The sequence below is a fragment of the Grammomys surdaster genome, unplaced genomic scaffold (assembly GCF_004785775.1).
Source record: "Grammomys surdaster isolate TR1022 unplaced genomic scaffold, NIH_TR_1.0 126185, whole genome shotgun sequence".
Lineage (NCBI taxonomy): Eukaryota > Metazoa > Chordata > Mammalia > Rodentia > Muridae > Grammomys > Grammomys surdaster.
Genome location: NW_021620991.1, coordinates 389,095 through 403,233, shown reverse-complemented (window position 1 = coordinate 403,233; position 14,139 = coordinate 389,095). Strand labels below are relative to the sequence as shown.

The 14,139-nt window shown below is 50.4% G+C and overlaps 1 long non-coding RNA gene across 1 annotated transcript; it reads right to left on the bottom strand.

Annotated features, from left to right (window-relative positions):
* Positions 1-3,770: 3,770 nt before the first annotated feature.
* On the bottom strand, positions 3,771-10,994 carry LOC114612786. Its single transcript, XR_003710088.1, has 3 exons — positions 10,953-10,994; positions 4,522-4,617; positions 3,771-3,866 (listed from the first exon to the last, which is right to left on the bottom strand). It is a non-coding gene; the product is annotated as an uncharacterized LOC114612786 (long non-coding RNA).
* Between the last annotated feature and the right edge of the window lie 3,145 nt (positions 10,995-14,139).

Here is a 14,139-nt window from a genome sequence, read left to right as displayed (position 1 = left end):
GCCCCGCCTCCCGCGTTGTTTGTTGCTGTGCGTCCGCCTCAGCCGGAGTGCGGGCCAGGAATGTGACCAGCTCCGGGCGGGCTCTTCCAAGAACGCGCGCTCCCCCTCCCGGGCTCAGTGGCGCTCGGCTACACCCGGACCGGACTCGGCCAAGCTCGGCTTTATCCGCCCACAGCTCGACTCCACTCGGGTCCCCCGTACCGGAGCTCGGCCCCTCTCGGCACTGCTCGGCCCTGATCGGCCCTACTCGGTCCCGGCTCGGCCCTGATCGGCCCTACTCGATCCGCCCCGCCTTGTAGAGGCCACTGGAGGCGGCCACAGCGGAGGCGCCTGGGGCCCCCCTTCCGGCCGAGGCCGCTTCCTGCGCGGCTGGGAAGACTCCGGTCCTGCTGCCACCACGGTCTTGGGGGCCCCCCGAAACCCACAAGGTCCCTGCCACAACCACAGGCCAGCTGAGTGGCGGTCCGCAGTAGATCTGCGCCGCTGCCGCCCTACATCCCGGGGTCCCCATTCTATGGAGACACTGGGAAGTAATCTTCGCTCCCCACACTGCTGGACGTCGTGCTACACGAGACACTCATAACAAGGACACTACAAAACAAAACCCAGGCGCCCTCCCCCATAGCAAGGATGCCACAAAACATTCGGGTTCTGATACAAGAACGTCTCAAAGCACGTTAGGGTCTCCACACAACCGAAGTTCCTGTCCCCGTATGATAGGGGCAACACAACATGCATTCCAGGTCCCTACATAAAGGACACCACAGAACACTCATGCCAGGTTACTCTTATGAGAGAAGATAGCACAAAACCCCATGTGCCTACACAACCTCACAAAGAACTCACCCAAGGTCTCCAGAAGCAGAAGGACTGCCCAAAGTACTTCTGGGTTTCCGTGTGTAGTGAGGATACCACCTGATATACAGAACTCCACACTCAAGAACGACACAGAATTGCAGAACCTACGAGCTCATCGAATGATCTAGAGATGCAGCGGAGGCACAACTGCGGAAAGTCCCTGTGTCACTGACAGGCTACATCGACCACCCCATGAACGGTGACCCAGCCTCTCACCGGTGATACAGATACCAGCAACATCTGTCTACTGGACCCTGTTCTGTGAGGTGGGAACTTTGGAATGCAATCCCGCATTGAAGAAGCTGTGCCTAGTAGCTATTGACCTCAAGAAGGGTCAATAGCTATTGACCCTATTGAGCCTGCCATTAGTCAATAGCTTGGACAGCAGATCTCTGTGATTCTCAGGCTGGCAGCTGCTATGATCCTTACCCTGCAGCCTCCAGGACTGCATATCGATTTGCATATCTAGGTTATGGCCTGAGTAGGACAACACTGGCCCTCCATATATTAGCTATACAATGGGATCAAAATAGGACAGTCTTGCTGGGTAACACCCAAAGTAGTCAACATATAACAGAGTGGCTGACACAGGGATTCAAAACCTGAACCTGAAAGGACAGATTAAGTGAACAAGTGGGAAATTTTCCCCTAAAAGACCCAGTGCCTCATACTGGCCTGGGCATAGGCCTTTCCTGATTGGTGAAGTAGGAGGGCCATACCCAGGGCAGCCTGGGTTATCTTCAGCTTGTGACAAGTTTCTTATCTCCTGGGTAAGATCAGAACAGACACAAACCAACACTCCTAGACACAGCGCCTACCTTGGGACTGGCCACGCATCTCTGTGCAAGCCTCAGCCACCCCTACCTCAAGGCAGGCCTTGATATTCAAAGTGTGTTTCCCTGTCTGGAAACTAGATCATTCCCAATACAAGACAAAAGACTGCTCCTGCATTCCCACAGTGCCTAGGGGATCATCCTTCCTTTTTAGCACAACTCAGGCAGGCTCTGAGTTTACTCTTCTGATTTCATTCATAATGAAGAGCTCCCTCTCTTAGTTGTCTCTTCTGTCAATACATATGACAACTGGTAGAAGATTGGCAAGATAGCTCAGCAGGTAAATGGTTACCCTCAAGCCCAACACTCTAAGGGATAGAAAGAGAAAAATGTCTCCCGTAACTTGCCTGCTGATTTCTGTACATGCACTACACCATGAGCCTCCCCACAACTTAAAAACTGTTTTTCAGTGTAGCAAAATAAACAGTTGGGTTTTTTTTTTAAGACAGCTGATTATTTCATGAAGGGACTATTTAAAAAAAAAAAAACAAAAGAGACGTAGTTGTATCCCCATCAATAGCTTGATCTGTCCACATGCAGACTCCATTCAAATTAATGTCACATTTGAGAGAGTGACTTCCTTGCATGGGATTATATTCCATCCAATTCAGGCAAATTATAATCCAAAGAAGGTAACTGAGATAGCCCTTGAATGATCTGTGCATGCTAAAACACACTTTTTATTCAAGTATTTGGGAACAGAGTCAAACAGGTCTCTGAGTTCCAGCCTAGCCTAGCCTACACAGTGAGTCCCATCTCAAAACAAACAAACAAGAAACTTGTGATCATTATCTTAGCTGGGCCTTGAACACCATTCTGGGTGGCCAGTGCTTTCAAAGATGCTAAATGTATCCTGTAGCTCTCTGGATGCAAGACTCAAGTCAGGAACTAGCATTGACTCCTAGGTGCAGAACCCAGCGAAGCAGCCATGACCAGGTGCAGCATAAAGGTACTCATCCCTAAAGGGCATATAGGAAGGAGGTGCAGGGTAAAGAGCTCTAGAAAAACAGGGAAGATCTCAGGCTGGATTCTGTAGCTTCTGACCTCAATGGACTCAACGGTTTCCCCTCTCCATTCAAGAGGATTGAGTTTCTGAAAAAGCCGGACTCACAGGGTCAGGGCAGCTGTGACAGACAGAGCTAGCAAGGCTCCATGTGCTCTCCGAGCTCAATGGAGATTTTTCACCTGCTGGCTTTCTTCCTTCAACCCCTCCCACAGCTGTTCTGGCCCATGACACAGTCATGCTATGGGCCAGGCCTCTATGTGGGTAAATGGAGCATAGGCACAGTCATTCCTGGTGAAGAATTGGAGGCTTGGTGCCTGCCTAGAGGATGCAGGCAGAAGCAGGGACCCAACTTCACCAGGCCCACCAAGCTCACTACCTGGACCTTACCATACTGGTGTGCTTGGATAGCTTGTCCCCCTTCCAGATGTGCACACTTGCTGATCTCCCTAGATAAGTGTCAGCTAGGGTCTGATGGGACTGATGGGAAAGGAGAATTACCTGTGTGTGAAAACACCATAATGAAACTCGTTACTTTGTATGCTAGCTTAGAAATTAAAGAATATAAAGAGAAAGAAAAAAGGGAACCATATGGTGTTGGGTGATACCGTGTGACTTCCCATCATACCTATAAACATGTGTTTACACAAACATGGCCGTCACTCTTGACTTTATCCACTGGAGGAGGGACTCCAAGCATCAGTCTCTGGGCATCAGAGAGCAATGCAAGGCACAAACCTTGGCTTCTGCATTCCAGTCTCCTGAAAAGACCCAGAGTCTGGAGAGAAACACTGAGAAGCAGGTAAGCCTGGGACAGGTGAGAAGGAAGACACCCCAAGAATGAAGGCATGAGCAGAGTACACAGAATTTGGGGGAGCTCCCCTTAGCCAGATAAGATGATGTAATGGACAACAGGGACGGGTAGTAATCACAGAGCAAGATATCACAAGTTCATACACATTTTTTTTTTTTTAAAGATTTATTTATTTATTACGTATGAATACACTGTAGCTGTCTTCAGACACACCAGAAGAGGGCATCAGATCTCATTACAGATGGTTGTGAGCCACCATGTGGTTGCTGGGATTTGAACTCAGGACCTCTGGAAGTGCAGTCAGCGCTCTTAACCACTGAGCCATCTCTCCAGCCCGTTCATACACATTTAACATTCACTAAAATATAATAGTTAAAAGCTAAATGAGAACCATTTACATATTTAAAAGTATCTTCTCCAAAACTGCTTATTTGTTACACAGGGAAAAGAATAATTTTCCAGTAGAGATTCTGGGGGCTACTATTTTAACTGAGTCACCAGAGTGGATCCTGTAAATAATAAGAAATAGCTGCCCCACCTCTGTAGTGTGAGCAGACCCTGTACCCACCACTGTCACTATCTCCAAGACCCACAACCTACATCTAACCATGACAAGTTGTCAGCAATGAGACATTCAAACATAGATCTGGGCACTTTCCCCGGAAGCCTTAGCAGGAGCCTTATAGGCATCAGGGCCACTGCAGGCAGGGAAAGACCAAGCATGTTGAAGGCTAACCAAGACAAAGAGACAAGGACATTTCAGTCTAACATGTGCTCCTGACCAGGTTGACATATCTTGTCACAACAAAAGGCATTACTGGGACAACCAGGGAGCCCTGGATTGTGTCTCAGTCTCAACATGACCTGCTTTGGATGGCCCTCTTAGGGTATTACAAAAAATTGTCCTTGGGGTATGGAGAATTGCCATATTAGCCACTGAGTGTCAGAGTGATGGACTCCTGAGTTACTCTTGCAGCATTTCTGTAAGTCTGAGATTGAATCAGAGTACAAACCTTATTGTGTAAGGCAGGCTGAGTTCTCCATCTCTGCTGAGTACATATGAATGACAAAACAGGCTAGAGAGGCTAGAGAAAGTCCTCTTGGGGGTCCTGTGGGAACAGACAAGATACCAGAGGATGTGCTACATACAGCTCAACCAAGACAGCACAAGATCCCCTTCTCGGTCCAAGCACAAATACACAAAATAAATATGCCAGGAGAAAAATGTGCTGTTTAAACATTCAACAAAAATGTGTAAGGAGAGGTAGAAATAAGCATGGGACCTACTCATGCCACTGTTGTAAGAATGAAGACCAGATTGTCAGCATGAGTCCTGGGGAAGAGTCCCATTCAGTGAGGGGTAGGGATTAAGGCCAGGGTGGGACAGAGTAAGGTAAAGTGTCCATTCTGAAACAGTAGATGGGACTTGGCTTCTGTCAAGACAAGACCTAAGTAAGGGCTGTCCAGTCTGAGGACAACCAGCTCAGACTGATATAGAGGATAAAAGGATTCAAGAAAATATAGAGCCGGGCGGTGGTGGCACACGCCTTTAATCTCAGCACTTGGAAGGCAGAGGCAGGCGGATTTCTGAGTTTGAGGTCAGCCTGGTCTACCGAGTGAGCTCCAGGACAGCCAGGGCTATACAGAGAAAACCTGTCTCGAAAAACCAAAAAAAAAAAAAAAAAAAAAAAAAAAATGGAACCGAAACAGGATACGTCTAGTTGTCTCAGATTGGGATGAGAACTTGTTGGAAGATAATAAGAGAAGATTACCTTGGATCTGGAAAAAACTCAAGCGATTAAAAAAAGAAAGCAAAGAAAATACTAACTTCAGGGAAAAAAACAAAGAGAAAAATACGAGCAGAGTTTGCTACTTGGCTCAGCTGTGAATAATATTTACATAGTTATAGTGATATAAATGACTTAACAAGAAATTATGATATTGCTCGCTTAGGAAGAGAAAAGAGAAAGCTAGGTAGGTAGAGAGCATTGGGCAAGTGTAGTGGCTCACACTTTAATCCCAGCACTCAGGAGGCAGGTGAGTCTGGTCTACAAAGGGAGTTCAAGGACGGCCTTGACTTCACAGAAAAACCATCTGAGAAACAAAATAAAAACAAAACAAAACAAACAAACAAAAAAAAAAACAGCCGAGCAGTGGTGGCACAGGCCTTTAACCCCAGCGCTTGGGAGGCAGAGGCAGGCAGATTTCTGAGTTCGAGGCCAGCCTGGTCTACAGAGTGAGTTCCAGGACAGCCAGGGCTACACAGAGAAACCCTGTCTTGAAAAACAAAACAAAAAACAAACAAACAAAAAAAAAACAAGCAAACGGACCCTCATCCTCAGTTATATCTTACCATGCCTTAGCAGCTAAACATGGGACAGAAAGAGACTTGTAATTTAGAAATACAGAGAGTGGTAAGACAAAAATGTTTGAAAAGACTTAAGAAAGCTGAGTAAGGAAACTAGAAGACACAGCGGGAAGGTCTAAAAGAGGCTTACATCTTGTAACTATCTCAACTTTGGGGGCTTTTAAAAATAAATAAGAATTTATTTTATTCTTATGGCGTGCACGTGCCAAGGCTTACACATGGAGGTCAGAGGTCACGCTCGGGAGACTGTTTCCCACCATGTGAGTCTCAGGGGTCAAACTCAGGTCATCAGCACCTTTACCCAGTGAACTGTCTCGTCAGCTCTTTTCGGTTCTTCTACGTATCTGTATTTCATCGGTAAAAAATAAACGTGCTGGAGGTATAATTCAGTGGCAGAGTGCTTGCCTATATGAAGGAAGAAGGAATAAAATGGAAATGATAGTTTTTAACATTTTTAGGTTATTTTGTTTTGTTTATTTGTGTGTGTTTTGTTTGTAACATTGTATGTGTCAGGTCCTGTGGGACTGGAGTTAACAGACAATTGTGAGCCGAATTGTACATGCTCAGAATAAAACCCAGGTCCTCTGTGACAGCAACAAGTGCTCTTCATCGAGGAGCAAACTCTCCAGCCTCCATAAAATGTTTTAAACTGAAATTAATCACTATCAATGTTCCTGGAAAAAGCTGCCACAGCACTTTGATTTTATGTGCCTGTGTGGTGCTAGGGATCGGACTCAAGGTGTTACATGTTAGCCAGGCATTTAAGCACCAAGGAATAACCCAGGCTGGTACTTAGAAACTTTACAGCTTTCATCTTACATGCAAAAACAAAACAAAAAGAAGAAGAAAGTGGGTTTTGCAGAGTGAAGGGGCCATTGGCGTTTTATATTTTCTTCTTTGCAAAAACCCGTATTTTCTAGGTTTTGTTGTTTTTTTTTTTTTAAGAAGATACTTTTGGTTTTGTTGATCTTCTCTGTTGTTTCTTTCTCGACCATTCTATCCAAGAGGAACGTCCCCTACAATGGGAACTTCTGTAGAATCAGCCTCCTTGTCCATACAGGGTCACTTGTTCTGGGTGGTCTTAGGTATATGCCTGTCTCCCCTAGGATCATCCTGGAGCCAGAGCAAGCTTGGGGTCATTTCGTGGGTCCCAGCATCCCACAGGCAGTTTGATCTGCCTCCAACACACAGGAAGTAAAAACAGGGCTTGTCCTAGAGTTATGTCTATGGGCTCTTGCGATCTGTGAGAACTAGAGGGTAAGCCCGGCATGCCGCAGCAGCAGCTAGTCCTGCAGTAGCTGACTACCTCAGTCAGCGGTAGGCCCAGCTCCTGCTCTGTTCCACTTCCAGCAGCACCCTCCAGCAACTTCTGATCCTTAACATCCTGTGGTGGAAAAAAAAGAAAGAAAAGCAGGACCTCTTTCCCTCTTTCTTGTTTGCCATGTCAAACAAGAGTGCCTGTTTGCCTACATCACTGTTAGCCTAGAGAAGGCAACCATGGGGTTACCACCCTCTTAAGCCCAGCAGAGGACAATGACCAATCTTAGGAGACCATTGATCCCTGACCTAGGCTGGGGAAGCAGGGTGAGCTCCTGGGCCCTTCTCTTTTGGAAGACCCCTATCTAACCCATTTGCCTGATACAGAATTCTAAGGCTGAGGGCACATCGTCAGACACGAGGGGGCTCCCATCCTGAGCAGCATAGGCCCTGGGGCTGATGATGTATCCAAAGCCTATGGACGGCCAGCACAGCATTCCACAAAAGGCCAGGCTGGAGGAGCTGTACACCAAGCCTGGAGGAGAGCATATGCGGACACCCTATCCTACAGTCCCACCAGAGCCTCCTGGACCCTGTCCCTTGAAGCATGCTGTGCTGCTCTGGAATGTGCACCTAGCCTGCCTTAGGCTCCAGACACACTGAGCTGATCACAGCACAGCCGCCCTATGCCCATGGCCTGCAGCATTCTGCCAGGCCTCAGCCCTAAGGCTAAAGCTGTGGTCCCAAGTGGCTAATGGGTTCATGTGTAAAACATGAGGGCGAAGGCCCAGAGCCACAGGGCAGAGGGGCAGGGATCATTGCAGCCCCAGTAAACCCCTCATCCCTGTCATCTTCTGGGCTCCCTTTGCTGTTGCACTGCCTGACATACGGGCAACAGTGGCACTGTCACCCATCACATAAAGGTTTAGTCTGCTTCTCCAAAAGTTAAGGGCACTTCTCAATACCTCTTGCAGGGCCCAAACCTACAGTGTTGTTAGGAATCGTGGTAGAAGTTCATGTACTACAAGATCAGGGGCCCTAGTGTTAGATTTATTTCACCTTAAGGCTCAAAGGGTAGTGTTAACACGCTAACCATTTGAGGACACTAACTGGTAATGGGGCTGAGTAGTGAAGGCGTGTTGGCTTAGAGCTCATACACCATTACCAAGAAAGTACAGGATGGGATATTTTCAGAGTCAGACTCCAGGGACCTTGAGGAGACCCTACTAGACTCTCACTCAGATTCTTACCCTCCCAGCACTCAGGCAAGGCGCTAAGATCTTTCTCTTATGTAGAGGGAGTCCAGCCTTCAGACCCAGACCAAATCCTCATAAGAGCCGCAACCTCTTCCTCTCTTCCTTCTTGCTTCTCCCCTTAGCACCTGGGCAGTCGCAACTCCTTTGTCTCCACTCTCTTCTTTCAGGCCTACAAGTCAGGGCCTCAGATGCTCCTCAGGGGCTGCCTACCTCTCAAGATTTGGCATCTTAACATGTAACAACCCAGGCTGATGAGCCAGGTCTCTCATGACCCATGTACCCTCACTCTGCTTCTTATTGTCAGGGTCTGCTGGCTAGGTTGTGAGCAGATTAGAGACTCTCACTGCATCTTAGGGAGTAGTACAACGTCCCAGTAGAATTGCCAAAGTAAGGTGGTTGTTTGGGCCTGCTCTGGAAGAGGTTTCCTATGTGACTAATATTAAGCCTACTGATTATCTTGGTCCCAAGGAAGCACCAATGGCTCCTAACATAGCCTCTTTGAAGCACCCTCCATCTCGGGACTTAAAATCCCTCCCGTAGATGAACACTAATATGCTGCCCCGACCCCATCCTAGGTGTACACATGGGTTGTAGACCTGCTCGTTACAGGAGGCAGGTGATGCTGCACGTGCCCCTAAGAGGCAGAGAAAGCTGTAAGAGAGGAAAGGTGGGTGAGCAGCTATTGGTCTCAGAATCCAGTTCCACCAGAGCCACTCTTCGAGCAAGCATGTGCCCTGGTTTTCGACCCTGTGAGTGGAGGAGGATCAGGAGGCAGAGGGCGGCTGGGCTTAGGAAAGAGCTCTGTTGCCTCTTACCCCTCCACACCCTCTGGAGCTTCTCCAGGGAAGGTCCTGGGTAACTCAGGAGGAACCCTTTCCTCTGAATCACGGTCCTTCTGGCACCAGGCTGGAGGGGGCAGCAGGGAGGACTTGGGCCTGTGACTACTTGGTGATCAACCATCACATCCACCCGACACACCCAACATCCCAGGCCAGCAAGAATACCAGCGTCTCATCCCATTCAGGATCGGGGGGGGGGGGGGCTTCTTGCTTGCATAGACTCAGCTTGTAGCTCTGCTGCCCTTGCACCCCTGGGTTGGTGTAGCATCCTTCTCCCTGTACAGGCCTCAAGCCCCTCTCTCCTGGAAACAGGGCCTCCTCGTAAATCTGAGCCACACTTGGTTCCTGAGCAGGCCTCCTCCCGCCAGCCCGCCCTCCTGCCGTCATTTCTGGCAGGCCCTTGCAGTGAGCTCACGCGTTACATAAGGCATTCGAGCTATTTCTTGGGGGAACAGCTCCCCCTTCGTGGGGCTCTATTTACCCTCACCCTCCTCAGCCACCAACTGCCAAGCCAAGGGAGGTCTGGGCATGAAAGGACAGACCCTGTTCATGGAAGGGGTTGCCTCTACTCCTGCCTAAGGGGCCCCCTTTCGATCAGAAAACAGTGGTATTTGCATGAAGGATACAGGAGCCCAGATGCCCAGGACGTGGCACCTCAGGGAGCTCCGAGTAGAGGTGCAGAAGAAGGAAGGAAGGAGGGAAGGAGGCAAGAAGTAAGAGAGAGGGGTGAGGAAGGAAGTTGCACTCCGGGCTTCCAGGGCAGCAGATATCCACCCACTATAGGACAGACTTTTGTCTCTGCCACTCCTCCAGGAAGGTTCTTGGGTCCATCTCAGGGCAACTAAATTGTCCTGGGGCCTCAAGCTTGATGTTACCTAGTCAGCTACTAGAGTCTACTTTGGCCAGGACGTAGGTTCCTCTGGGACTCTGGAAGGCAGCGGCTGCTTGGGAAGGAGCCCTCAGGTGCTAAGTCTACATGCTGATTCCTGTGGCCCAGCCCAGAGATGCAGGGAATCCTCCTAGACTTGCCCCTTCAACCCCACTGCTGCATTTCTGTGGCCTGGAACTTGAGGGAACCTGTAAGGACACACAGCAGACACCCCCACCCCGCCCCGCCCCGGGCGGGGAGTGGGAGCACAGCTACAGAGACATGCAAACAGTTTGCACTGGATATTTCTGAGTGCTGGGCCCTATCCCAGCTCGTTCCACAGGGAAATCCTGGCTCATGCAAGGAGGGGGTGTTTCTCTCATATAGTCACTTTTCTTTGCTGCAACCGGGCAGGAAAAGGGCACTTGGACAGAAGCCAAAAAGCTCTCTCTCTCTGCCCCCCCCCCCAACCCTGCAGAGTCTGCCTGAGGCCAGAGTTCAGCCTGAAGGAGCAGGAAGCTGAGCTCCTTCAGCAGGCTGGCCACTTCCCCTTTCTGAGGAAGGGACACCCCGGTGGAGCAGTTTTCTATGTCCTAGCAGAGGCCATATGCCTGCAGATGTCCCCAGCTGGGAGACTCATACCATATCCTGAGTGAGAGCAATCTCCTAATAGTACCAGGGACACCTAAATCACAAGCCCTGTGGGTGGCAGTGGCCTGGAAGTACCATGGCCCCTCTCGTTAGTCTCCAGGATGGAGTCTCTGTCCTCGTGAGCAACAAGAACTTGTATTCCTTTCTCTTTTCAGACTCTGATTCTTGGAACTTACACCCTCTTGGGTTTGCTATTTTTACCCACCCTGAGCCTTCCGGTCTCCATGGCGACGCCTCCAAACAGCAGATTCCAGGCGGCAATGACGTCACCTTTCCCTTTCCTGCCGCCCAGGCCTCTAGGCGCTGCTGCTTGGGGCCCAGGGGCTGCAAGGCTTCCCTGGGCCCCATTCTGTGCCCCCTCAGAGCAGCCCCAAGCCAAGACTCCAAGGTCTGTGGACCACAGCTGGACCTCTCTACTTCCTGCTGGCCCAATAGTTGAGGCCCCGGGGGAGAGCGTCCATCCTTCTCCATGCCCCTTGGAGTGGTTCTGCCAGAGCCCCTTGGCAGAGGGCACCGGCCCAGGGGAGGTGACCCAGAAGCAGCCTCCCTCCCACTCTGGGCTCTCTGCCATGCCGGCTGCCCTGTTCTACTGAGCTGCCGCAGGCCCTAGTGGCTGGAGAGGAAGGGGCTGGCCGGCGCCAGCCTGCAGTCTGTCTGGCCTGGGAAGCTCCCCATGGCCCCTGCATCAGAAGCCAGTTCCCAAGAGAGGCAGCTACCTCAGCAGGGGGCTGAGGCGCCCACAGACTTGTGGGAAGCTAGAGTGGGAAATAGCCTACTAGCTGGCCTGCCAGGAGCTTGCAGGGGTGCACATGTACATCCAACCCCCTCGAGTGAGGGGAAAAACAGGTCACCCTGCAGGGCCCCATCCCACTTCTAGACCCTGGCCAGGCTACAGCAGATATGTTCACATCCCTTCCCACAGTTAGCCTGCCTGTGTCAGGGGCCAACCTTTTTCCTAGCTAGAGACCTCTCAGGCCAGGCTGAGAACAGGGACCCCTGTGATCCAAATAAAGTAAGAAGGTATACCTCTTGCCTTCTCTGTTCCTTGTAGGAAGAGAAAGAACATCATGTCCTACTATGGCTCAGACACTTACTGAAAGAACCGAGGAGTCTTTCCTGTGCCTGGGGGCTGTGGATGTGTAGGTAGAGTGATGGCCTATCGTGAAGCCCTGGTTTCATCCCCAGCACCTTGTAAAGCGGGTTTGGTGGCATGAGCCTATAATCCCAGCTCTCAAAAGGTAGAGACAGGAAGATCAGAAGCTCAAAATTATCTTCGGCTATACAGTGAGCTTGAAGCCAGTCTGAGCTACGCAAGACCCTCTCTCGAAAAAGAAATAAAAAGTCTTAAATTCCCCTGGTAGAATGAGCTCTGCATTGCTCTCTTCACCCATGGGGGCTTTGTCAGTCAGAGAGCCCCACTCACTCTAGACATGCGGAGGAGCCCCAAAACAGGGCTTGCTCTCTCTTGAGGCCTGCATGGTTCTGACTGATTCCTGACCCATCCTTACCACCAAAATCAGGGTTAGGAGTCAAGCAGAAAAGTAGCCAACATGGCTGTAAGATTCACTGAGTGTTAGAGGCCTACTGTGGGGTCTCTATCTTGCTGCACCCTGATAGGAAAAGACAATCCTTACAGAGCCAGGGAGAGACTGAAAGAAAGTGGTTTCTAGGCTCACATTCCTGCCTGATTCCAGGTATGAAGTCCCAACTCGCCTCTATCTGACATCGACAGACACAACCACAGGTCTGGGCAGGAGACAGGCAGGTGGGTGGCGGTCTCCAGAGCCCCACACAGACCTAGTCACCAACCAGGTGTGCGGAGTGTTCAGCTGGTGGGTCTTTCCAGCCAGACTGGCGCTCGGGAGCCCTGTCCTAAGGCTGTATCCAAGGTGAAGTGCCGGGGAAGAGGCCTCTTGAGACAGGCTTAGAGAGCCAGTGAGAGTCTGGGTTTCTGAGCCAGGTGGCTCAATTCTCAGGAATGGAAGTGGCTAATGTGGGGGAGGAGCTGTGGCTTGTCTGAGAGTGCCCACTCCGTCCTCTCTCTAGACATCAGGCAGGAAGGAGGCCGGGGACTCCTGTGGTTGTTCACCGATGAACAGCTTCCAGGATGAAATACAGGGTCACGTTCCATCAGCCCTATCAGTTTGGGGCTTTTATACAAGGCCTCCTGGTCATACTGTCATGTCCAGTTCTCTTCTACCCTAGGCATACAACGGCCTGGTGGGTGGTCCCAGTCCAAGAACTAGTCACCCTGTTCCACCTGAGTCATGATCTTGAAGGGCTATTGGTCCTTTGAGTAGACCCTAGACCAGGTCAGAATGTAGAATTAGAAGGACTGGGGTGTTGAGTCTGGGGTGGAAGGCTCACTCCTAGGTCCATCTGACCCCGTGCTCTAAAATTGGTCAAGTGTGGGCATTCTGAGTAGGCAAAGTAGCAGACAAAAAGACCCCGAGACAGGGGAGCATTTGGTCCCTATATGGCTCATGCAGGGGAATGGAAGGCAAGGTGTTCAAGAAGAAAATATGAGTTGGTTGGTTAGTCAGTCAATATAGCTTTACTCCCTGAGAGACTTGGCAATGACTGAGCGCTATATGGGACTTCAAACATCCTCCACCCCCAAACCATAACCTTAGTGGACAGGCTGAGTAGAGAGAACAGGAGTCAGGTCCCCATGCCTACCAATTACTGGGGCTTCCCAGGTACTTGAATCAACACACCCTCATGCCTCCACTTCCCTATCAGGAAAACCAAGGGGTAATGGAGAAATTACGTGAGGCGGACAAGGCTGTTTTTCCTGAACATTTTGTTCCCAGCTCTGCCCCTATCCTGGCATAAGGCTAGAATGGGCAGCTAAGGGAAAGGCCTTCCTCTGGCTAGCTCAAGCCCCTCTGGGGCCCCTGGTTAGCTACTCCTATTTTGCCCATGGAACCACTGCCCACCGACCTGCAGGATCTGCAGAACGGAGAGGGAGGGGTTCAGCAAACAGGCACCTTAGCAACTCAAAGAGGAGGGCAGAGGCTGAAGGATCCCGGGTGTGCCCCCTTGCCTCACGACCAACAGTTTCAGGGTCTTCCAAGGTTTCAAGACTGGCATCTGTCTCCACCCCGCGCCTTTCGGAGACGAGTCCACGTCCAGGCTTAGGGCTGCCCAGCAGGCTCCCATCTCCATGAGTAATATTTAACTTGGAAGGGCCCTGGGACAACTGCAGGGGAGAAGTTAATAACAAGTTTGGATTGCAATCTGCTTGCCAGGAGAGGAGGGAGGGAGAGGCATAAAGAGAGGACAGAGTTAAGGGGAAGGAAGGAGGGCAGGAAGCAGGGCATAGAGACTGGGCTCCACACACTGCTCAGGTCAGGGAATTCAGGGTTGTGGTCTGAGTGTAGCCGAGGTCC